Here is a 26,558-nt window from a genome sequence, read left to right on the forward strand (position 1 = left end):
TCGGCACTGATTAGAAGTGCTGATGAGCACTGTTGGATGGCACTGGTGGGCACTGATTAGCTGCACTGGAGGGTACCAAGGGGACCAATGTCCCTCTAACAGAAGCCAGTTAATGTCTTTCTTCTTTTCTTCACACTGACAGCGTGAGGGGAATAAAAAGCCGCTAACCGCCTTCTATTTACTTCCGTGATCAGCTGTCATTGGCTGACAGCTGATCACATGATAAAGGGCCTGCTGTGATTGGCCCTTTACCCGATCTGGGATCAGCCGAGTCCCAAGGACTCGGCGATCACAGAGTGCACCGCCCGCCAGCACAAGAACGGGAGGACGTCCACATACACCCTCCTGGCATTTTAAGCCTGCGCTGTAGCCGTCTTTCAGCTAGGGCACCAATTGGTTAAGGGTAAGTAAAGTGAAAGAATGAGGTGAAAATTGGAATTAAATACTCCCCACATGCATGAGATCTCTGTCCCCATGATTAAGCTCCGGCGGGGCGGAGCTAAACTCATTGGGAGTGTGGCCTGGTAGGAGTCCAGGCTGAGGTTGCCACCATAGGACCATATGAATGTGAGGCACCTGGGACTACCTCCTTTTTCTCCCTTGAGTTACAGCAAGAGCTTAGGATGGGCTCCATCCCTCTCCAGCACTCCCAGTAGCGGAAGCGGAACAACCCACACACACTCCACATCAACTGAGCCTGAGTGGCACACCAAGATATCACGGGTCACAATACTTACCTCCCCTGTCGCCCCACCCAAATTCCTCCTTATAACACAAATCCCCTCCCCCCCAATCTCCTTGCCTCATATCTCACAGCATGTTCTGTTTCCGGCAGATGGACCCTCTGTGCACTTGTGATAAAGCCTCTGGATCCTGCTGTCCACTAGAATACTCCTCTTTTGGGAGTTGGGTACTGGTCCCTTTAAGGTTGCCTTACCATTGTGCTGTCATGTTATATCACTCCAGTGGCACGCCCAAAACAAGAGGGAAAGAACAGCCTCCGATAGTGTAGTATGATAATGGATACCATTTATTAGGTTAAAATCGCACTCACATTATGGTAAAACTCATACAGCATATGGAACACCGGGAGGCTCAGGTGGAGGTGAAGCAGACTCCTTGGAGCTGGCAGCCATCTTACACATACAAATATGGCGGCGCGGTCGAACGCAGTGGCTACTCCGGGTCCCGAAAGAGCGTGTTTTTATGTCCTTTAATGTTGTCTCTTCGTCTCCTAATAGTCTAATCTTACCCCAAAGTCACCCGGAAACCACTTTAAAACATATCTACGATTGCCAAAGTCTTTTGGATATCGGCAGTACACACCAACAATCAACTCCTGTGGGCTGCTATTGAGAAGCTACGAGGCCTCCTGTTTGCTGCTGAAACCTGACCCTGAGACCGCGGCCTCACCTACTGAAGCTCCCCGCACAAGGTGTAGACACAAGTGGTGTGAGAGGAGATGGAAACGCGGTAAGCGTTGGAGGTATACCAGCTAGGCTAAGGGCCAACCCAACAAGGCCGGCTCTTCCAACACTTATGCTCTCTAATGTTCGCTCGCTGGAAAAATAAACTGGACTTAATTCAACTCAGTTGGTCTACACAGCATGAGAACATGGCTAAATAACAACCTCCCAGATTCCGCCATTTAGCTACACGGGTTAACCTGCTACCGAACGGACAGAGATTCATCACTGTCCGGTAAGACTCGTGGAGGTGGTCTGTGTGTGTATATCAACAAAGAATGCTGTGACAAAGCTGTGGTAGTATCAAAACACTGCTCATTGCTGGTAGACTTTATTTTTGTGAAGTGTCGACTGATCTATCTGCCGAGGGAGTTCACGGCCATTGTTATTGTCGCGGTTTACATTCCCCCGTGTGCAAAATTACAGCTCTATCAGCGAGCCTCAAACAAACCATACCTCCCAACCGTCCCGGATTCCATAGGAACAGTCCCGAGATTTCAACTATGTCCCGGGGTCCCATGGATCTTGGCTGGAGTCCCCGGAGCACGCTGCCGGAACAAGTTTCAAACATCAACCAAACCATACCTCCCAGCCATCCCAGATTCCACTGGAACGTTCCCGAGATTTCAGCTAAGTCCCGGGGTCCAGCGGATCTTGGCTGGAGTCCCCAGAGCACACTGCCGGAACAAGTTTCGAACATCAACCAAACCATACCTCCCAACCATCCCGGATTCCACGGGAACATTCCCGAGATTTCAACTATGTCCCGGGGTCCCACAGGTCTCGGCTGGAGTCCCCAGAGCACGCTGCCGGAACAAGTTTCAAACATCAACCAAACCATACCTCCCAACCATCCCGGATTCCACGGGAACATTCCCGAAATTTCAACTATGTCTCAGGGTCCCGCGGATTTCGGCTGGAGTCCCCGGAGCACACTGCCAGAACAAGTTTCAATAGTGGAGCTCAGTTGAGGCATCCTCATTGGGTGCGATGTGTGCTCACACATTGCTGCCCTCCGATCAGCACTGTATGCCTGCGCTCTGCTTCTCTCCCACCGCCAACGCTATTGGTTGCTAGGACCGCCGGCGTGCACAGCAGGAGGAAACCACCACTGTGCAGCTCTGCTATGCCTCCCAACTCTGCCCCCCGTCTTCAGGTCCCACTTTCTGTCCCGCTTCGTCCAGTTAAGTAGAACTCTGTATGGGCTCCAGCCCGGTGATGTACTGGGACTTCTCCCGCCTGGTAATGTTGGAGGACACCGCCCCGCTCCAGGCTGCTCCCTCCCGGGGATGAAGGAGGACACCGCTCCAACCCGGTAACCTCTGAGTAGACTATACTCTCTGCCATGGTCAGATTCCCAAAACCACAACACTGCAGAAAAGAATAGACATGTACCCAGCACCTGAGCAAGTATAGTGTGTACACAGGGGTTCTTCTACTGCCACACTCTCCCCTCCTGTCACAGTGCCCAGGTGCCCTCCTCCTTCCACACTGCCCAGGTGCCCTCCTCTTCCACACTGCCCAGAGGCCCTCCTCCTGTCGCACTGCCCAGGTGCCCTCCTCTTCCACACTGCCCAGAGACCCTCCTCCTGTTGCACTGCCCAGGTGCCTTCCTCTTCCACACTGTCCAGGTGCCTTCCTCCCTTCACACTGCCCAGGTGCCCTCATCCTTCCACACAGCCCAGGTGCCCTCCTCCTTCCACACTGCCCAGGTGTTCTCCTCGTCCACACTGCCAAGGTGCCCTCCTCTTTCCACGCTATCCAGATGCCCTCCTCTTCCACACTGCCCAGGTGCCCTCCTCCTTCCACACTGCCAAGGTGCCCTCTTCTTCCACACTACCAAGGTGCCCACCTCCTTCCACACTGCCGAGGTGCCTTATTCTTCCACACTGCCCAGGTGCCCTCTTCATTCCACACTGCCCAGGTGCCCTTCTCCTGTCAAACTGCCCAGGTACCCTCCTCCTTCCACACTGCCCAGATGCCTTCCTCCTTCCACACTGTCCAGGTGCCCTCCTCTTCCACACTGCCAAGGTGCCCTCCTCCTTCCACACTGGCCAGATACCCTCCTCTTCCACCATGCCCAGGTGCCTTCCTCCTTCCACACTTCCCAGATGCCCTCCTCCTTCCACACTGCCCAGGTGCCCTTCTCTTCCACACTGCCCAGGTGCCCTCCTCTTCCACACTGCCCAGATGCCCTCTTCCTGTCACACTACACAGGTGCCCTCATCCTTCCACACAGCCCAGGTGCCCTCCTCATCTACACTGCCCAAGTGCCCTCCTCCTACCACACTGCCCAGGTGCCCTCCTCATCCATACTGCCAAGGTGTCCTCCTCTTCCACACTGCCAAGGTGCCCTCCTCTTTTCACACTGCCCAGGTGCCCTCCTCATCCACACTGCCCAGGTACCCTCCTCCACCACACTTCCAAGTTACCCTCCTCTTTCCACACTGCCTAGATGCCCTCCTCTTCCACACTGCCCAGAGGCCCTCCTCCTGTCACACTACCCAGGTGCCTTCCTCCCTTCACAATGCCCAGGTGCCCTCATCCTTCCACACAGCCCAGGTGCCCTGCTCCTACCTCATTGCCAAGGTGCCCTCCTCTTTCCATGCTGCCCAGGTGCCCTCCTATTCCACACTGCCAAGGTGCCCTCCTCCTTTCACACTGCCCATGTGCCCTCCTCCTTCCACAGTGCCCAGAGGCCCTCCTCCTGTCACACTGCCCAGAGGCCCTCCTCCTGTCACACTGCCCAGGTGCCTTCCTCCCTTCACACTGCCCAGGTGCCCTCATCCTTCCACGCAGCCCAGGTGCCCTCCTCCTACCACACTGCCCAGGTGCCCTCCTTGTCCACACTGCCAAGGTGCCCTCCTCTTTCCACGCTGCCCAGGTGCCCTCCTATTCCACACTGCCAAGGTGCCCTCCTCCTTTCACACTGCCCATGTGCCCATCTCCTTCCACACTGCCCATGTGCCCACTTCCTCCACACTTTCAAGGTACCCTCCTCTTTCCACACTGCCCAGATGCCCTCCTCTTCCACAATGCCCAGGTGCACTCCTCTTCCACACTGCCCAGGTGCCCTCCTTCTGTCACACTGCTCAGGTGCCCTCCTCCTTCCACACTGCCCAGGTGCCCTCCTCCTACCACACTGCCCAGGTGCCCTCCTCCTACCACACTGCCCAGGTGCCATCTTCGTCCACACTGCTCAGGTGCCCTCCTCTCCACACTGCCCAGATATCCTTCTCCTGTCACACTACCCAGGTGCCCTCATCCTCCCACACAGCCCAGGTATCCTCCTACCCCACTGCCCAGGTGCCATCTTTGTCCACACTGCCCAGGTGCCCTCCTCTTTCCACACTGCCCAGGTGCCCTCCTTCTTCCACACTGCCCAGGTGCCTTCCTCCTCATCCAAACTCCCCAGGTCCCCCTCTCCTATCACCCTTCCAAGTCCCCTTTTCCAATCACAATTCCAGGCCCCCCTCTCCTATGAATGTCAATAAAAAATGTTATTATAATTGGCAAAATATACCACTATGGGTCATATTTTTAGAACTGTATTGTGAATGGAGGGGACTCCTGATGTGAAGGGGACTCATAATATCAAAGAGGGGGTTCTGGTATCAAAGGAGGGGACTCCTGATGTGAAGGGGACTCATAATATCAAAGAGGGGGTTCTGGTATCAAAGGAGGGGACTCCTGATGTGAAGGGGAGTTTTTTTAGTCTAGGTTTATGTAAGTTTCTCACCCACAGCACAGTAGACTATGTACAGTTTATTCCATATGTAGCCTAAACTCTAGGTAACCATACTCTTATACACCATGCCGATATTCAGCCAATTTTAGCCACGCCCATTTTCACCGCGGTGCGCTCTTCTTCACCCCTAAGTGTCCCTCATTCTCAAGTTACAAAGTTGGGAGGTATGATACAAACAACCCTGACGTCTTTTTCATTATTGCTGGTGACTTCAACCACGCAAAGGTAAAGACAGTTCTGCCGAATTTCCACCAACGCGGGAATTTTGTAAAAACACGCCGGACTGTGTTCATACAACAGAGAAAAATGCTGAGCCCCGCCCCCGCCTCGGGCACTCGGATCACATCTCGGTTATGCTAATTCCAGCCTACAAACCATTGCTCACACTTGTCAAACCAGTTCAAAAACATAACACAGTATAGCCAGACAATGCTTCCCCGGCACTGCCGGACTGCTTTCAGCGCACAGACTGGAACAGGTCTAACCCCTTCCCGCCCGCCGTATAGTAAAATGACAGGGTGCACTCTCATTCTAGGAGGACGTCATATGACGGCGCCCCAGAGCCGCGCTCGCGCGTGCCCACGGAGCAGCGGTCGTGGTTGCGCCGTGTTCCTAGGACATGGTGCAACCCAGATATTAGTAAAGAGATGATGACGCGGCCCTTCACCTATGTGATCGGCTGTGTCCAATCAGATGTAGACTTGGAAGTGCCGTTTATCGGCTCACACTGACAGAGCGCGAGGAGAGGAGAGCCGATCGGCGGCATCTCCCCGCAGGGGAGACCTGTATTGGTAATCAAGGTACTGATCCTAATTGCCCCTGATAACAGTACAGCCCCAGCAGTGCCCATCAGTGACACCAATCAGTAGAGCGGCACGATTAATCGTTAAGAATCGAGATCGTGATTTTTCCCCCCTCGCGATCTTAACAAAGCATTTTCCCGATTCTATGCAGAGAGTTCTCTGCTCAAGCCGACAGCTGTCAAAACCCCCCCCCAAAAAAAAAACAGGCAGTCTGCCAAGTATCACAACATTCCTCAGCCCTGAGCTAACTATAAACATTGTAACGTTTTGTTCTTTAGATCAAAGGGATGAACTTCGGTCTGTAAATGAGGGCAGTTTAACCACTTAAAAGACTAAACCTTTTTCTGACACTTGTTGATTTCAAGTTAAAATCATTATTTTTTTGCTAGAAAATTACTTAGAACCCCCAAACATTATATATATATTTAGCACAAACCCCTAGAGAATAAAATGGTGGTGGTTGCAATATTTTATGTCACACTGTATTTTGCGCAGCGGTCTTTCAAATGCGATTTGTTTGGAAAAAAATACACTTTAATGAATAAAAAAATAAAATAAAAAAATCAGTAAAGTTAGCCCAATTGTTTTGTATAATCTGAAGGATGATATTACGCCGTGAGAATCGTGATCTTTATTCTAAGCGAAAAAAATCGTGATTCTCATTTTTCCCAGAATCGTGCAGCTCTACCAATCAGTGCCCAATTAGTAATGCCAGTCAATGCTGCCTTTCAGTGCCCGCTCATGCGTGCCACCCATCAGTGCCGCCCATCCGTGCCACCTATCATTGCCCACCAGTGCCGACTATATGTGCCCATTAGTGCCACCTATCAGTGCCCATCAGTGCCGCATATCAGTGCCACCTATCATTGCCCACCAGTGCCGACTATATGTGCCCATTAGTGCCACCTATCAGTGCCCATCAGTGCCGCATATCAGTGCCACCTATCATTGCCCACCAGTGCCGACTATATGTGCCCATTAGTGCCACCTATCAGTGCCCATCAGTGCTGCATATCAGTGCCACATATCATTGCCCACCAGTGCCGCCTATACATGCCCATCAGTGCCACATATCAGTGCTACCTAGCAGTGTCCATCAGTGCGGCATATTAGTGCCTCGTCATCAGTGCCACATAATCAGTGCCATCTCATCGTTGCCGCCTTATCAGTGCAGTCTCTCAGCGCCCATCAGTGCTGCATTTCAGTGCCCCCTATCATTGCCCACCAATGCCACCTATACATGCCCATTAGTGCCACCTATCAGTGCCACATATCAGTACGGCATATTAGTGCCTCCTCATCAGTGCCCCTCAGTGCCGCCTCATCAGTGCACATTGGTGAAGGAGAAAAATTACTTTTTTACAAAGTTTACTGGCAGAAACTAAGAAAAAACTTTTTTTTTTCAAAATTTTCGGTCTTTTTTTCATTTTTTTTTTTGTAAAGATTAAAAAACCCAGCATTGATTAAACACCACCAAAAGAAAGCTCTATTTGAGGGAAGAAATGATAAAAAAATGTAATTTGGGTACAGCGTTGTATGACCGCGCAATTGTCATTCAAAGTGTGAGAGCGCTGAAAGCTGAAAATTGGCCTGGGCAGGAAGGGGGGGGTATACGTGCCCGGTAGGCAAGTGGTTAAAGAGGCACCCACTTACAACAATCATACAGACTTACAAGGCTACACCGAAACAGTGACTGCTTACATCAAAAAGGGCATAGACGATGTGGCCGTCACCAAGATTATCACCACACGTGCCAACCAGAAGCCATGGATGACAGCAGAGGTTCGTGGGCTGCTAAAGACCAGAGATGAGGTATTCAGGTCAGGAGATAAAGCAGCTCTCAAAACAGCAAGAGCCAATCTGTCTCATGGCATCAAGAAGGCAAAAATATAATATGCTTAAAAAAAAAATCAATAAACACTTTAGCGACAGCAAAGATACACAGGACCTGTGGCAAGACCATCCAGACCATCAGTGACTACAAACCCCTGCCACAGGCCAGTGACAATGACACTTCCCTCCCGGATGCACTCAACCAATTTTATGCACGGTTTGAGATACACCTGCACAAAAAACTACCCACATCCCCAAACGACTGGGCGCTCAGCCGACGTAAGGAAGACCCCGTCCAGGATCAACCCACGGAAGGCTGCTGGCCTTGATGACATACCTGGACGTGTACTGAGAGACTGTGTGCTGCACAGATGTCCTCACAGATATCTTCAACATTTCGCTGAGCCAGGTGGTTGTCCCTACATGTCTTAAATCCACCACCATCATTCCAGTGCCAAAGAAGACACCGGTGTCCTGTCTGAATGACTATCGTCCCATTGCACTAAATCCAATAACGATGAAGTGCTTTGAGAGGTTAGTCATGCATCACATTAAGTCCGGTCTTCCATACACGCTGGACCCATACCAGTTTGCATACCATCCGAACGGGTTCCAATGCAGTATCCTCTACCCTCCACCTGGCCCTTACCTAGGGTTTCCACCTCATCCCTTTGAACCTGAACACATATGAATTACAGGGGTTCTGAGGCCAATTTAATGCAGATAAGTCACCAAGTGAGTGTAACCACCACCTTGATCAGCCACAGAACCTGTATAATTAATTTGTGTTTGGGTTTAAAGGGATCAGGTGGCAACCCTACCCTTACCCACCTGCTGTAGAACAGAAAGAATAGTTAGAATGCTGTTCATTGACTTTAGCTTAGCATTGATTACAATAATTCCTCAGCAACTTATCACTAAGTTGAACTCGCTGGGCCTCAACCTGCCCCTCTGTAATTAGATCCTGGACTTTTTAACCGGAAGACCTCAGTCAGTCCATGTTGGCTGCAGCACCTCAAGCACGACCACGCTGAGCTCGGGTGCCCCACAGGGCAGTGTGCTCAGCCCCACTGCTCTTCACACTGCTGACCCACGACTGTACTGCCAAGTTCAGCTCCAACCATATCATCAAGCTTGCGGGATGACACAACTCTGGTAGGTCTCATCAGCAACAATGATGAAGCACTCCACAGAGAGGAAGTGGCATGACCGGTTAAATGGTGTAGTACAAACAACCCGTCCCTCAATGTAAGCAGAACAAAGGAGGTTGTGATGGATTTCAGGAGAGACTCTGTTGATCACCGCCCACTGAAAACCAACAGCTCGGGTTGTGGGTAGAGTAAGCAGTACTAAATTCCTGGGAGCGCACATCTCAGAGGATCTTACCTGGACAACCAACGTCATGTCACTCGCCAAGAGGGCAAAACAGCGCCTATATTTTTTTTCTCTGCCACCCTAAAAGAGCCAGCCTCCCAACCCATCCTTACTACATTCTATAGGGGAACCATTGAGAGCGCGCTGACCAGCTACATCATTGTCTGGTATGGGAACTGCAGTTCCGCTGACCACAAGACCCTGCAGGGGCTAGTGAAGACGGCTGAAAAGATTATTGGTGTCCCCATCCCCTCCATCTTGGACATTTTCCATGCACGATGCTCCAGTAAAGCTACCAGTATCGTGAAGGATCCCACCCATCACTCCTTCAGTCTCTTCCAGCTCTTGGCATCTGGTAGAAGGTACCGGAGTATCAAAACCTGGACTGTCAGACTGCTCAACGGCATTTCCCCCCATGCTGTGAGAGCCCTCAACTCCAATCCTCTTTGAAACTTTAATACCGGGACCAGGAACATCTCACTTCCCCTCCTTTTTTACTCTTGAATATGCACTAGGCACTTTTACAAACACTTGCTGCTACAAAGACTAAATTAGAAATATGTAGTGCTGGGGCAATACACTACAAATCACCTTGCACTTCGTACTGACTGCCCTGAAATATTCCTCTTGCACAATCTCATGAACAGCGGCGGGCATCATGATTGACATTGGATCTACTTCGGGGGACATTTATGTTTTTTTATTTAATAAAGGATTTGTCAAAAACTGTTATGTTTTTACTCACTTTTTAGATGAATGAGTAGGGGTACTACTGTATGTACCCATACTCATTCAATTGGGGGGGATCTGGGGCCCCCTTGTTAAAGGGGGCTTCCAGATTCTGATATGCCCCCCACCCGCAGACCCCCACAACCACCAGCCAGGGTTGTGGGGAAGAGGCCCTTGTCCTCATCAACATAGGGACAAAGTGCTTTGGGGGAGCAACCCTACCCCAAAGCACCCTTCCATGTTGAGGGCATGTGGCCTGGTATGGTTCAGAAGGGAAGGGGGCACTTGCTCATCCCCCCTTTCCTGGCCTGCCAGGCTTCATGGAAGGGTCTGATATTGATGTTGGAGGGGACCCCATAAGTCACCCCTGCACCCCCACCACTGGGCCAGGGTTGTGGGGAAGAGGTCCTTGTCCCCATCAACATGGGGACAAGGTGCTTTGGGGTGGGGGGCTCTGCTCAAAGCACCCTCTAATGTTGAGGGCATGTGGCCTGGTGTGATTCGGGGGGGGGGGGGCACTCGCTGGTCTCCCCTCCTTTCCTGGCCTGCTGGGCTGCATGCTTGGATAAGGGTCTGGTATGGATTTTAGGGGTGGCCCCGTGCCGTTTTTTTTTTTTTTTTACATTTTGGCATGGGGTTCCCCTTAAAATCCATACCAGACCAGAAGGGCCCGCTCCCTAACAACCAGCTATTCTTCACACAGAATTCGAATTGGTCGATCATTTTTTCGCCCGATCCGAATTCGAATCACTCAGAAAATGTGGAACTCATTAGAAAACAAAAAGTAAATGAATTTCAATGAAATTTATTGCTATTTCATTGGGAGATTCGAACACATCCGAATCTCTGAACAACAAAACATTTGTCAGAATTTATATTCGGACCGAAGCAAATTGCACATGTCTAATACCAATAATGGGGCATAATTCCCTTCCAATGACAACGATGAAGGGGCACAAATCACCCAACTGACGCCAATGAACATACACAATTCGTCACGTACCTGGTCAGTCAGCCTGACGTGTAGAGGAAGACCTCTCGTACAGCTCCGGCTCGGGGGGCCACCCGTAGTGAGACGGCAGCCACAGGAGCACGGCGAGGTCGGAGTGCCTGTAACCAGCCCTGTAGTCTGCGTGGCAGCATTCAGCAGGTGGGTGTGGCAGCAGGATAGGCTCTTGGCAGATGAGCTGGCACTGAGCTTGGTTGGCGGCAGACTGTGGGTAAACAGCTGGAAGCAGGACCCAGATGAGAGCTTGCTGGATTGAAGAGCTGTAGCAGGCTGGATGAGCAGGGTGCAGGGTCAGATGAGCTGGGCAGTGTTGCCAGCCGCCAGTATTTTTACTGGCAGCCAGTAAAAAAACGGGCACTTTACTTCTGCCAGTAAATGCCAGTGAATGAAAAATGCTGCCAGTAAAAAAGATGGCTGTGATGCTTGGCCGAGACCATCCGAGTGCCTGCTACAGTGTGTTCGGATTGTGGCGGCAGTGTGTCATGTGACGTCATAGTGCAAAGGGACGGAGCAGCCGGAGCCTCATGTGCGGGTCTGTGGAACGGGAAGGAAGGCGAGCCGGGAGTGGACTGAAGGGACCACCTGGCATGGAGAGAGAGGGTCACTGTGACTCAGGAGGGGACGTGTCATCAGTGGCGTCACTAGGGTTGGTGTCACCTGGTGCGGTAAAATTTGGTGTCACCCCCTCTGGGGCCACAGAGCAATCCGGGGCACTGAGCAGGCTAGCGCATCAGCACAGCTCTCCCCCCCATGTAACCCCCCCCTAATGGAACCCATTTTCCCCATGTAATTCCCCCTAATGTAACCCTCACCCCCGTGTAATTCCCCCTAATGTAACCCTCACCCCCGTGTAATTCCCCCTAATGTAACCCTCACCCCCGTGTAATTCCCCCTAATGTAACCCTCACCCCCGTGTAATTCCCCCTAATGTAACCATCACCCCCGTGTAATTCCCCCTAATGTAACCCTCACCCCCGTGTAATTCCCCCTAATGTAACCCTCACCCCCGTGTAATCCCCCCTAATGTAACCCTCACCCCCGTGTAATTCCCCCTAATGTAACCCTCCCCCCCGTGTAATCCCCCCTAATGTAACCCTCACCCCCGTGTAATTCCCCCTAATGTAACCCTCACCCCCGTGTAATTCCCCCTAATGTAACCCTCCCCCCCGTGTAATCCCCCCTAATGTAACCCTCCCCCTGTGTAATTCCCCCTAATGTAACCCTCACATCCCGTGTAATTCCCCTAATGTAACCCTCACCCCCGTGTAATTCCCTCTAATGTAACCCTCACCCCCGTGTAATTCCCCCTAATGTAACCCTCACCCCCGTGTAATTCCCCCTAATGTAACCCTCACCCCCGTGTAATTCCCCCTAATGTAACCCTCACCCCCGTGTAATTCCCCCTAATGTAACCCTCCCCCCGTGTAATTCCCTCTAATGTAACCCTCACCCCCGTGTAATTCCCTCTAATGTAACCCTCACCCCCGTGTAATTCCCCCTAATGTAACCCTCACCCCCGTGTAATTCCCCCTAATGTAACCCTCACCCCCGTGTAATTCCCCCTAATGTAACCCTCACCCCCGTGTAATTCCCCCTAATGTAACCCTCACATCCCGTGTAATTCCCTCTAATGTAACCCTCACATCCCGTGTAATTCCCTCTAATGTAACCCTCACCCCCGTGTAATTCCCCCTAATGTAACCCTCACATCCCGTGTAATTCCCCCTAATGTAACCCTCACCCCCGTGTAATTCCCTCTAATGTAACCCTCACCCCCGTGTAATTCCCCCTAATGTAACCCTCACCCCCATGTAATTCCCCCTAATGTAACCCTCACCCCCGTGTAATTCCCCCTAATGTAACCCTCACCCCCGTGTAATTCCCTCTAATGTAACCCTCACCCCCGTGTAATTCCCCCTAATGTAACCCTCACCCCCGTGTAATTCCCCCTAATGTAACCCTCCCCCCCGTGTAATTCTCCCTAATGTAACCCTCACCCCCGTGTAATTCCCCCTAATGTAACCCTCACATCCCGTGTAATTCCCTCTAATGTAACCCTCACATCCCGTGTAATTCCCCCTAATGTAACCCTCACCCCCGTGTAATTCCCCCTAATGTAACCCTCACCCCCGTGTAATTCTCCCTAATGTAACCCTCACCCCCGTGTAATTCCCCCTAATGTAACCCTCACCCCCGTGTAATTCCCCCTAATGTAACCCTCACCCCGTGTAATTCTCCTAATGTAACCCTCCCCCCGTGTAATTCCCTCTAATGTAACCCTCCCCCCCGTGTAATTCCCCCTAATGTAACCCTCACCCCCGTGTAATTCCCCCTAATGTAACCCTCACCCCCGTGTAATTCCCCCTAATGTAACCCTCCCCCCGTGTAATTCCCCCTAATGTAACCCTCACCCCCGTGTAATTCCCCCTAATGTAACCCTCACCCCCGTGTAATTCTCCCTAATGTAACCCTCCCCCCGTGTAATTCCCCCTAATGTAACCCTCACCCCCGTGTAATTCTCCCTAATGTAACCCTCACCCCCGTGTAATTCCCCCTAATGTAACCCTCACCCCGTGTAATTCTCCTAATGTAACCCTCCCCCCGTGTAATTCCCTCTAATGTAACCCTCCCCCCCGTGTAATTCCCCCTAATGTAACCCTCACCCCCGTGTAATTCCCCCTAATGTAACCCTCACCCCCGTGTAATTCCCCCTAATGTAACCCTCACCCCCGTGTAATTCCCCCTAATGTAACCCTCACCCCCGTGTAATTCCCCCTAATGTAACCCTCACCCCCGTGTAATTCCCCCTAATGTAACCCTCCCCCCGTGTAATTCCCCCTAATGTAACCCTCCCCCTGTGTAATTCCCCCTAATGTAACCCTCCCCCCCGTGTAATTCCCCCTAATGTAACCCTCACCCCCGTGTAATTCCCCCTAATGTAACCCTCACCCCCGTGTAATTCCCTCTAATGTAACCCTCACATCCCGTGTAATTCCCCCTAATGTAACCCTCACCCCCGTGTAATTCCCCCTAATGTAACCCTCACCCCCGTGTAATTCCCCCTAATGTAACCCTCCCCCCGTGTAATTCCCCCTAATGTAACCCTCCCCCTGTGTAATTCCCCCTAATGTAACCCTCCCCCCCGTGTAATTCCCCCTAATGTAACCCTCACCCCCGTGTAATTCCCCCTAATGTAACCCTCACCCCCGTGTAATTCCCTCTAATGTAACCCTCACATCCCGTGTAATTCCCCCTAATGTAACCCTCACCCCCGTGTAATTCCCTCTAATGTAACCCTCACATCCCGTGTAATTCCCTCTAATGTAACCCTCACATCCCGTGTAATTCCCCCTAATGTAACCCTCACATCCCGTGTAATTCCCCCTAATGTAACCCTCACCCCCGTGTAATTCCCCCTAATGTAACCCTCCCCCCCGTGTAATTCCCTCTAATGTAACCCTCACCCCCGTGTAATTCCCTCTAATGTAACCCTCACCCCCGTGTAATTCCCCCTAATGTAACCCTCACCCTGTATAATCCCCCTAATGTAACCCTCCCCCCGTGTAATTCCCTCTAATGTAACCCTCACCCCCGTGTAATTCCCCCTAATGTAACCCTCCCCCCCGTGTAATTCTCCTAATGTAACCCTCCCCCCGTGTAATTCCCTCTAATGTAACCCTCACCCCCGTGTAATTCCCTCTAATGTAACCCTCACCCCCGTGTAATTCTCCTAATGTAACCCTCACATCCCGTGTAATTCCCCCTAATGTAACCCTCACCCCCGTGTAATTCCCCCTAATGTAACCCTCACCCCCGTGTAATTCCCCCTAATGTAACCCTCACCCCCGTGTAATTCCCTCTAATGTAACCCTCACCCCGTGTAATTCTCCTAATGTAACCCTCACATCCCGTGTAATTCCCCCTACTGTAACCCTCGCCCTGTGTAATCCCCCTAATGTAACCCTCCCCCTGTGTAATCCCCCTAATGTAACCCTCCCCCCCGTGTAATTCCCCCTAATATAACCCTCCCCCCCGTGTAATTCCCCCTAATGTAACCCTCACCCCCGTGTAATTTCCTCTAATGTAACCCTCACCCCCGTGTAATTCCCCCTAATGTAACCCTCACCCCCGTGTAATTTCCTCTAATGTAACCCTCACCCCCGTGTAATTCCCTCTAATGTAACCCTCCCCCCCGTGTAATTCCCTCTAATGTAACCCTCACCCCCGTGTAATTTCCTCTAATGTAACCCTCACCCCCGTGTAATTCCCCCTAATGTAACCCTCACCCCCGTGTAATTCCCTCTAATGTAACCCTCACATCCCGTGTAATTCCCCCTAATGTAACCCTCACCCCCGTGTAATTCCCCCTAATGTAACCCTCACCCCCGTGTAATTCCCCCTAATGTAACCCTCACATCCCGTGTAATTCCCCCTAATGTAACCCTCACCCCCGTGTAATTCCCTCTAATGTAACCCTCACCCCCGTGTAATTCCCTCTAATGTAACCCTCCCCCCCGTGTAATTCTCCCTAATGTAACCCTCACCCCCGTGTAATTCCCCCTAATGTAACCCTCACCCCCGTGTAATTCCCCCTAATGTAACCCTCACATCCCGTGTAATTCCCTCTAATGTAACCCTCACCCCCGTGTAATTCTCCCTAATGTAACCCTCACCCCCGTGTAATTCCCCCTAATGTAACCCTCACCCCCGTGTAATTCCCTCTAATGTAACCCTCACCCCCGTGTAATTCTCCCTAATGTAACCCTCACCCCCGTGTAATTCCCTCTAATGTAACCCTCACCCCCGTGTAATTCCCCCTAATGTAACCCTCACATCCCGTGTAATTCCCCCTAATGTAACCCTCACCCCCGTGTAATTCCCTCTAATGTAACCCTCACCCCCGTGTAATTCCCCCTAATGTAACCCTCACATCCCGTGTAATTCCCCCTAATGTAACCCTCACCCCCGTGTAATTCCCTCTAATGTAACCCTCACCCCCGTGTAATTCTCCCTAATGTAACCCTCACATCCCGTGTAATTCCCTCTAATGTAACCCTCACCCCCGTGTAATTCTCCCTAATGTAACCCTCACATCCCGTGTAATTCCCCCTAATGTAACCCTCACATCCCGTGTAATTCCCTCTAATGTAACCCTCACCCCCGTGTAATTCCCCTAATGTAACCCTCACATCCCGTGTAATTCCCCCTAATGTAACCCTCACCCCCGTGTAATTCTCCCTAATGTAACCCTCCCCCCCGTGTAATTCCCCCTAATGTAACCCTCCCCCCGTGTAATTCCCTCTAATGTAACCCTCACCCCCGTGTAATTCCCCCTAATGTAACCCTCACCCCCGTGTAATTCCCCCTAATGTAACCCTCACCCCCGTGTAATTCCCTCTAATGTAACCCTCACATCCCGTGTAATTCCCCCTAATGTAACCCTCACCCCCGTGTAATTCCCTCTAATGTAACCCTCACATCCCGTGTAATTCCCTCTAATGTAACCCTCACATCCCGTGTAATTCCCTCTAATGTAACCCTCACATCCCGTGTAATTCCCTCTAATGTAACCCTCACATCCCGTGTAATTCCCCCTAATGTAACCCTCACATCCTGTGTAATCCCCCCTAATGTAACCCTCACATCCCGTGTAATTCCCTCTAATGTAACCCTCACCCCGTGTAATTCCCCCTAATGTAACCCTCCCCCCCGTGTAATTCCCCCTAATGTAACCCTCACATCCCGTGTAATTCCCCCTAATGTAACCCTCACATCCCGTGTAATTCTCCCTAATGTAACCCTCACCCCCGTGTAATTCCCCCTAATGTAACCCTCACCCCCGTGTAATTCCCTCTAATGTAACCCTCACCCCCGTGTAATTCCCCCTAATGTAACCCTCACCCCCGTGTAATTCTCCCTAATGTAACCCTCCCCCCGTGTAATTCCCCCTAATGTAACCCTCACCCCCGTGTAATTCCCCCTAATGTAACCCTCACCCCCGTGTAATTCCCCCTAATGTAACCCTCCCCCCCGTGTAATTCCCTCTAATGTAACCCTCCCCCCGTGTAATTCCCTCTAATGTAACCCTCCCCCCGTGTAATTCCCCCTAATGTAACCCTCACCCCCGTGTAATTCTCCTAATGTAACCCTCACATCCCGTGTAATTCCCCCTAATGTAACCCTCACCCCCGTGTAATTCCCCCTAATGTAACCCTCACCCCCGTGTAATTCCCCCTAATGTAACCCTCACATCCCGTGTAATTCCCCCTAATGTAACCCTCACCCCCGTGTAATCCCCCCTAATGTAACCCTCACCCCCGTGTAATTCTCCCTAATGTAACCCTCCCCCCCGTGTAATTCCCCCTAATGTAACCCTCACCCCCGTGTAATTCCCCCTAATGTAACCCTCACCCCCGTGTAATCCCCCCTAATGTAACCCTCACCCCCGTGTAATTCCCCCTAATGTAACCCTCACCCCCGTGTAATTCTCCCTAATGTAACCCTCACCCCCGTGTAATTCTCCCTAATGTAACCCTCACCCCCGTGTAATTCCCCCTAATGTAACCCTCACCCCCGTGTAATTCCCCCTAATGTAACCCTCACCCCCGTGTAATTCCCCCTAATGTAACCCTCACCCCCGTGTAATTCTCCCTAATGTAACCCTCCCCCCCGTGTAATTCCCCCTAATGTAACCCTCACCCCCGTGTAATTCCCCCTAATGTAACCCTCACCTCCGTGTAATTCCCCCTAATGTAACCCACCCCCGTGTAATTCCCCCTAATGTAACCCTCACCTCCGTGTAATTCCCCCTAATGTAACCCTCACCCCCGTGTAATTCTCCCTAATGTAACCCTCACCCCCGTGTAATTCTCCCTAATGTAACCCTCCCCCCGTGTAATCCCCTCTAATGTAACCCTCACCCCCGTGTAATTCTCCCTAATGTAACCCTCACCCCCGTGTAATTCCCCCTAATGTAACCCTCCCCCCGTGTAATTCCCCCTAATGTAACCCTCCCCCTGTGTAATTCCCCCTAATGTAACCCTCACCCCCGTGTAATTCCCTCTAATGTAACCCTCACCCCCGTGTAATTCCCTCTAATGTAACCCTCACCCCCGTGTAATTCCCTCTAATGTAACCCTCACCCCCGTGTAATTCTCCCTAATGTAACCCTCCCCCCGTGTAATCCCCTCTAATGTAACCCTCACCCCCGTGTAATTCTCCCTAATGTAACCCTCACCCCCGTGTAATTCCCCCTAATGTAACCCTCACCTCCGTGTAATTCTCCCTAATGTAACCCTCCCCCCCGTGTAATTCCCCCTAATGTAACCCTCACCCCCGTTTAATTCTCCCTAATGTAACCCTCCCCCCCGTGTAATTCCCCCTAATGTAACCCTCACCCCCGTGTAATTCTCCCTAATGTAACCCTCCCCCCGTGTAATCCCCTCTAATGTAACCCTCACCCCCGTGTAATTCTCCCTAATGTAACCCTCCCCCCGTGTAATCCCCTCTAATGTAACCCTCACCCCCGTGTAATTCCCCCTAATGTAACCCTCACCCCCGTGTAATTCTCCCTAATGTAACCCTCCCCCCCGTGTAATTCCCCCTAATGTAACCCTCCCCCCCGTGTAATTCCCCTAATGTAACCCTCACCCCCGTGTAATTTCCTCTAATGTAACCCTCACCCCCGTGTAATTCTCCCTAATGTAACCCTCCCCCCCGTGTAATTCCCCCTAATGTAACCCTCCCCCCCGTGTAATTCCCCCTAATGTAACCCTCCCCCCCGTGTAATTCCCCTAATGTAACCCTCACCCCCGTGTAATTCTCCCTAATGTAACCCTCCCCCCCGTGTAATTCCCCCTAATGTAACCCTCGCCCTGTGTAATTCCCCCTAATGTAACCCTCACATCCCGTGTAATTCCCTCTAATGTAACCCTCACCCCCGTGTAATTCCCTCTAATGTAACCCTCACCCCGTGTAATTCCCCCTAATGTAACCCTCACCCCCGTGTAATTCTCCCTAATGTAACCCTCACCCCCGTGTAATTCCCCCTAATGTAACCCTCGCCCTGTATAATCCCCCTAATGTAACCCTCCCCCCCGTGTAATTCCCCCTAATGTAACCCTCACCCCGTGTAATTCTCCTAATGTAACCCTCACCCCCGTGTAATTCCCCCTAATGTAACCCTCCCCCCCGTGTAATTCCCCCTAATGTAACCCTCACCCCCGTGTAATTCTCCTAATGTAACCCTCCCCCCGTGTAATTCCCTCTAATGTAACCCTCACCCCCGTGTAATTCTCCTAATGTAACCCTCACCCCCGTGTAATTCCCTCTAATGTAACCCTCACCCCCGTGTAATTCCCTCTAATGTAACCCTCACCCCCGTGTAATTCCCTCTAATGTAACCCTCCCCCCCGTGTAATTCTCCTAATGTAACCCTCACCCCGTGTAATTCCCTCTAATGTAACCCTCACCCCCGTGTAATTCCCCCTAATGTAACCCTCACCCCCGTGTAATTCCCTCTAATGTAACCCTCACATCCCGTGTAATTCCCCCTAATGTAACCCTCACCCCCGTGTAAATTCCCCCTAATGTAACCCTCACCCCCGTGTAATTCCCCCTAATGTAACCCTCACATCCCGTGTAATTCCCTCTAATGTAACCCTCACCCCCGTGTAATTCCCTCTAATGTAACCCTCCCCCCGCGTAATTCCCTCTAATGTAACCCTCACATCCCGTGTAATTCCCCCTAATGTAACCCTCACCCCCGTGTAATTCCCCTAATGTAACCCTCACCCCCGTGTAAATTCCCCCTAATGTAACCCTCACCCCCGTGTAATTCCCCCTAATGTAACCCTCACCCCCGTGTAATTCCCCTAATGTAACCCTCACCCCCGTGTAAATTCCCCCTAATGTAACCCTCACCCCCGTGTAATTCCCCCTAATGTAACCCTCACATCCCGTGTAATTCCCTCTAATGTAACCCTCACCCCCGTGTAATTCCCCCTAATGTAACCCTCACCCCCGTGTAATTCCCCCTAATGTAACCCTCACCCCCGTGTAATTCCCCCTAATGTAACCCTCACATCCCGTGTAATTCCCTCTAATGTAACCCTCACCCCCGTGTAATTCCCCCTAATGTAACCCTCACATCCCGTGTAATTCCCTCTAATGTAACCCTCACCCCCGTGTAATTCCCTCTAATGTAACCCTCACATCCCGTGTAATTCCCCCTAATGTAACCCTCACCCCCGTGTAATTCCCCCTAATGTAACCCTCACCCCCGTGTAATTCCCCCTAATGTAACCCTCACCCCCGTGTAATTCCCCCTAATGTAACCCTCACATCCCGTGTAATTCCCTCTAATGTAACCCTCACCCCCGTGTAATTCCCTCTAATGTAACCCTCACATCCCGTGTAATTCCCCCTAATGTAACCCTCACATCCCGTGTAATTCCCCCTAATGTAACCCTCACCCCCGTGTAATTCTCCCTAATGTAACCCTCACCCCCGTGTAAATTCCCCCTAATGTAACCCTCACCCCCGTGTAAATTCCCCCTAATGTAACCCTCACCCCCGTGTAATTCCCCCTAATGTAACCCTCCCCCCCGTGTAATCCCCCCTAATGTAACCCTCCCCCCCGTGTAATTCCCCCTAATGTAACCCTCCCCCCCGTGTAATTCCCCCTAATGTAACCCTCACCCCCGTGTAATCCCCCCTAATGTAACCCTCCCCCCGTGTAATTCCCCCTAATGTAACCCTCACCCCCGTGTAATTTCCTCTAATGTAACCCTCCCCCCGCGTAATTCCCTCTAATGTAACCCTCACATCCCGTGTAATTCCCCCTAATGTAACCCTCCCCCCCGTGTAATCCCCCCTAATGTAACCCTCACCCCCGTGTAATTCCCCTAATGTAACCCTCACCCCCGTGTAATTCTCCCTAATGTAACCCTCACCCCCGTGTAATTCCCCCTAATGTAACCCTCACCCCCGTGTAATTCCCCTAATGTAACCCTCACATCCCGTGTAATTCCCCCTAATGTAACCCTCACCCCCGTGTAATTCTCCCTAATGTAACCCTCACCCCCGTGTAATTCCCCCTAATGTAACCCTTACCCCGTGTAATTCTCCCTAATGTAACCCTCACCCCCGTGTAATTCCCCCTAATGTAATGTAATGTAATGTAATGAGTGTCCTAAAGAACGATTTTAGGGACTTAGGAGCTAAATTGAGGAAAAGGACCTCCAAGGTAGTATTCTCAGGAATACTACCGGTACATCGAGCCACACCAGAGAGGCAGAGGGAGATTAGGGAAGTAAACAAGTGGCTGAAGAGCTGGTGTAGTAAGGAGGGGTTTGGGTTCCTGGAGGACTGGGCCGACTTCTCAGTCGGTAACCGGTACTATAGAAGGGACGGACTGCACCTAAATGAGGAGGGTGCAGATCTGCTGGGAATGAAGATGGCCAAAAAGTTAGAGGGGTTTTTAAACTAGGCGATGGGGGGGAGGGTCCAGAGACAGTGATAGCCAGCGCGGAAGATATTCCAGAGGGTAGTATTGGGGGCATTAGTGGTAGGTTAACCAAAGCACAAAAACACAAGGTGAGTATAGTAGCAAGTCCAAGTTGCAATCTTGAAACACCCAATACGAGGACAATATGCGACCGGTCTAAACTATGTGGCATGTTCACCAATGCCAGGAGCCTGGCGGACAAGATGGGTGAACTAGAGATACTGTTGTACAAGGAGGATTTGGATTTTGTGGGAATTTCAGAGACCTGGTTCAACAGCTCTCATGATTGGCTGGCAAACATTCAAGGGTATACCCTATACCGCAAGGATAGAGAGGGTAAAAAAGGGGGAGGGGTATGCTTATATATCAAGAATAATGTACAAGTGAATGTGAGAGATGACATCACTGAGGGGGCTAGGGAGGAGGTGGAATCTTTATGGGTAGAGCTCCAAAGGGATGAAGCTAAGGGGAAAATAATACTGGGAGTATGCTATAGGCCCCCTAACCTGAGGGAGGAAGTGGAGACGGATCTCCTATCACAAATTGGATTAGCAGCAAGGATGGGAAGTGTTATCATAATGGGGGATTTTAATTATCCAGACATAGACTGGGCGGAGGGAACCGCGCATTCATTTAAGGCTCGCCAGTTCCTTAATGTCTTGCAGGACAATTTTATGGGTCAGATGGTAGACGCACCAACTAGAAATAAAACATTACTAGATCTACTGATTACCAACAATACAGACCTGATAACAGATGTGGAAATACGGGGCAATTTAGGTAACAGCGATCACAGGTCAATTAGTTTCAGTATAAATCACACAAATAGGAGACATGAAGGGAACACAAAGACACTGAATTTCAAAAGAGCCAACTTCCCTAAACTACAAACCTTGCTAAAAGGCATAAATTGGGATAAAATATTAGGAACAAAGAATACAGAGGAGAGATGGGTTTGCTTTAAGAGCATATTAAATAAGGGCATTAGCCAATGTATCCCATTGGGTAATAAATTTAAAAGAGCGAACAAACATCCTGGATGGCTTAACTCCAATGTAAAAATGCATATAAAAGCAAAGGAGAAGGCCTTCAAAAAATACAAGGTTGAGGGATCATCCACAGCATTCAGAATTTATAAAGAATTCAATAAGAAATGTAAGGGTGCAATTAGGATGGCTAAGATAGAACATGAAAGACACATAGCGGAGGAGAGCAAAAAAAATCCCAAGAAATTCTTTAAGTATGTAAACAGTAAAAAAGGGAGGACAGACCATATTGGCCCCATAAAGAATGAGGAAGGACATCTGGTTACAAAGGATGGGGAGATGGCAGAGGTATTGAATTTATTCTTCTCCTCAGTATTCACGAGTGAATCGGGGGGCTTCAGTAACCAAAACTGCAGTGTTTATCCTCAGGACACAACACAGGAAGCACCTACATGGTTAACAGAGGACGGAATTAAAATTAGACTTGAGAAACTTAACATTAATAAATCACCGGGACCAGATGGCTTGCATCCGAGGGTACTTAGGGAACTCAGTCAGGTGATTGCCAGACCGTTGTTCCTAATTTTTACAGACAGTCTATTGACTGGAATGGTGCCAGCTGATTGGAGAAAAGCCAATGTAGCACCAATATTTAAAAAGGGCCCAAAAAACATCCCTGGGAATTACAGACCAGTTAGCCTAACATCAATAGTATGTAAACTCTTGGAGGGGATGATAAGGGACTATATACAAGATTTTAGTAATAAGAATGATATCATTAGCAGTAATCAGCATGGATTCATGAAGAATCGTTCTTGCCAAACCAATCTATTAACCTTCTATGAGGAGGTGAGTTGCCATCTAGATAAAGGAAGGCCCGTAGACGTGGTGTATCTGGATTTTGCAAAAGCATTTGACACAGTTCCCCATAAACGTTTACTGTACAAAATAAGGTGCGTTGGCATGGACCATAGGGTGAGTACATGGATTGAAAACTGGCTACAAGGGCGTGTTCAGAGGGTGGTGATAAATGGGGAGTACTCAGAATGGTCAGGGGTGGGTAGTGGGGTCCCCCAGGGTTCTGTGCTGGGACCAATCCTATTTAATTTGTTCATAAATGACCTGGAGGATGGGATAAACAGTTCCATCTCTGTATTTGCAGACGATACTAAGCTAAGCAGGGCAATAACTTCTCCGCAGGATGTGGAAATCTTGCAAAAAGACCTGAACAAATTAATGGGGTGGGCGACTACATGGCAAATGAGGTTCAATGTAGAAAAATGTAAAATAATGCATTTGGGTGTCAAAAATATGAATGCAATCTATACACTGGGGGGAGAACCTCTGGGGGAATCTAGGATGGAAAAGGACCTGGGGGTCCTAGTGGATGATAGGCTCAGCAACGGCATGCAATGCCAAGCTGCTGCTAATAAAGCAAACAGAATATTGGCATGCATTAAAAGGGGGATCAACTGCAGAGATAAAACGATAATTCTCCCGCTCTACAAGACTCTGGTCCGGCCGCACCTGGAGTATGCTGTCCAGTTCTGGGCACCAGTCCTCAGGAGGGACGTACTGGAAATGGAGCGAGTACAAAGAAGGGCAACAAAGCTAATAAAGGGTCTGGAGGATCTTAGTTATGAGGAAAGGTTGCGAGCACTGAACTTATTCTCTCTGGAGAAGAGACGCTTGAGAGGGGATATGATTTCAATTTACAAATACTGTACTGGTGACCCCACAATAGGGATAAAACTTTTTCGCAGAAGAGAGTTTAATAAGACTCGTGGCCACTCATTGCAATTAGAGGAAAAGAGGTTTAACCTTAAACTACGTAGAGGGTTCTTTACTGTAAGAGCGGCAAGGATGTGGAATTCCCTTCCACAGGCGGTGGTCTCAGCGGAGAGCATTGATAGCTTCAAGAAACTATTAGATAATCACCTGAATGACCGCAATATACAGGGATATGTAATGTAATACTGACACATAATCACACACATAGGTTGGACTTGATGGACTTGTGTCTTTTTTCAACCTCACCTACTATGTAACTATGTAACTATGTAACCCTCACATCCCGTGTAATTCCCTCTAATGTAACCCTCACCCCCGTGTAATTCCCCCTAATGTAACCCTCACCCCCGTGTAATTCCCTCTAATGTAACCCTCACCCCCGTGTAATTCCCCCTAATGTAACCCTCACCCCCGTGTAATTCCCCCTAATGTAACCCTCACCCCCGTGTAATTCCCTCTAATGTAACCCTCACATCCCGTGTAATTCCCTCTAATGTAACCCTCACATCCCGTGTAATTCCCCCTAATGTAACCCTCACATCCCGTGTAATTCCCCCTAATGTAACCCTCACCCCCGTGTAATTTCCTCTAATGTAACCCTCCCCCCCGTGTAATTCCCTCTAATGTAACCCTCACCCCCGTGTAATTCCCCCTAATGTAACCCTCCCCCCCGTGTAATTCCCTCTAATGTAACCCTCACCCCCGTGTAATTCCCTCTAATGTAACCCTCACCCCCGTGTAATTCCCCCTAATGTAACCCTCACCCTGTATAATCCCCCTAATGTAACCCTCACCCCCGTGTAATTCCCCCTAATGTAACCCTCACCCCGTGTAATTCCCCCTAATGTAACCCTCCCCCCCGTGTAATTCCCTCTAATGTAACCCTCACCCCCGTGTAATTCCCTCTAATGTAACCCTCCCCCCGTGTAATTCCCTCTAATGTAACCCTCACCCCCGTGTAATTCCCCCTAATGTAACCCTCACCCCCGTGTAATTCTCCTAATGTAACCCTCACATCCCGTGTAATTCCCCCTAATGTAACCCTCACCCCCGTGTAATTCCCCCTAATGTAACCCTCACCCCCGTGTAATTCCCCCTAATGTAACCCTCACCCCCGTGTAATTCCCTCTAATGTAACCCTCACCCCGTGTAATTCTCCTAATGTAACCCTCACATCCCGTGTAATTCCCCCTACTGTAACCCTCGCCCTGTGTAATCCCCCTAATGTAACCCTCCCCCTGTGTAATCCCCCTAATGTAACCCTCCCCCCCGTGTAATTCCCCCTAATATAACCCTCCCCCCCGTGTAATTCCCCCTAATGTAACCCTCACCCCCGTGTAATTTCCTCTAATGTAACCCTCACCCCCGTGTAATTCCCTCTAATGTAACCCTCACCCCCGTGTAATTTCCTCTAATGTAACCCTCCCCCCGCGTAATTCCCTCTAATGTAACCCTCACCCCCGTGTAATTCCCTCTAATGTAACCCTCACATCCCGTGTAATTCCCCCTAATGTAACCCTCACCCCCGTGTAATTCCCCCTAATGTAACCCTCACCCCCGTGTAATTCCCCCTAATGTAACCCTCACATCCCGTGTAATTCCCCCTAATGTAACCCTCACCCCCGTGTAATTCCCTCTAATGTAACCCTCACCCCCGTGTAATTCCCTCTAATGTAACCCTCACCCCCGTGTAATTCCCTCTAATGTAACCCTCACCCCCATGTAATTCTCCCTAATGTAACCCTCACCCCCGTGTAATTCCCTCTAATGTAACCCTCACCCCCGTGTAATTCTCCCTAATGTAACCCTCACCCCCGTGTAATTCCCTCTAATGTAACCCTCCCCCCCGTGTAATTCCCCTAATGTAACCCTCACCCCCGTGTAATTCCCTCTAATGTAACCCTCACCCCCGTGTAATTCCCTCTAATGTAACCCTCACCCCCGTGTAATTCTCCCTAATGTAACCCTCACCCCCGTGTAATTCCCTCTAATGTAACCCTCACCCCCGTGTAATTCCCCCTAATGTAACCCTCACCCCCGTGTAATTCCCCCTAATGTAACCCTCACATCCCGTGTAATTCCCCCTAATGTAACCCTCACCCCCGTGTAATTCCCTCTAATGTAACCCTCACCCCCGTGTAATTCCCCTAATGTAACCCTCACCCCCGTGTAATTCCCTCTAATGTAACCCTCACCCCCGTGTAATTCCCTCTAATGTAACCCTCACCCCCGTGTAATTCCCCTAATGTAACCCTCACCCCCGTGTAATTCCCCCTAATGTAACCCTCACCCCGTGTAATTCTCCCTAATGT

The 26,558-nt window shown here is 50.3% G+C and overlaps 1 protein-coding gene across 2 annotated transcripts in view; it reads right to left on the reverse strand.

Annotated features, from left to right (window-relative positions):
* LOC141129825 (E3 ubiquitin/ISG15 ligase TRIM25-like) overlaps positions 1 to 26,558 on the reverse strand; it is a 79,176-nt gene that overhangs the window by 14,876 nt on the left and 37,742 nt on the right. The window contains exon 1 of one of the 2 annotated variants that reach the window (XM_073617892.1): positions 10,957 to 11,123. The exons of the other annotated variant lie outside the window; for it this stretch is intronic. The gene's annotated coding sequence lies outside the window, so the exon portion shown is untranslated. Of the gene's footprint in view, positions 1 to 10,956; positions 11,124 to 26,558 lie in introns of those variants that run through there. 2 annotated transcript variants of the gene reach the window in all.

This window comes from Aquarana catesbeiana, linkage group LG01, assembly GCF_042186555.1.
Source record: "Aquarana catesbeiana isolate 2022-GZ linkage group LG01, ASM4218655v1, whole genome shotgun sequence".
In the NCBI taxonomy this organism is placed as follows: Eukaryota; Metazoa; Chordata; class Amphibia; order Anura; family Ranidae; genus Aquarana; species Aquarana catesbeiana.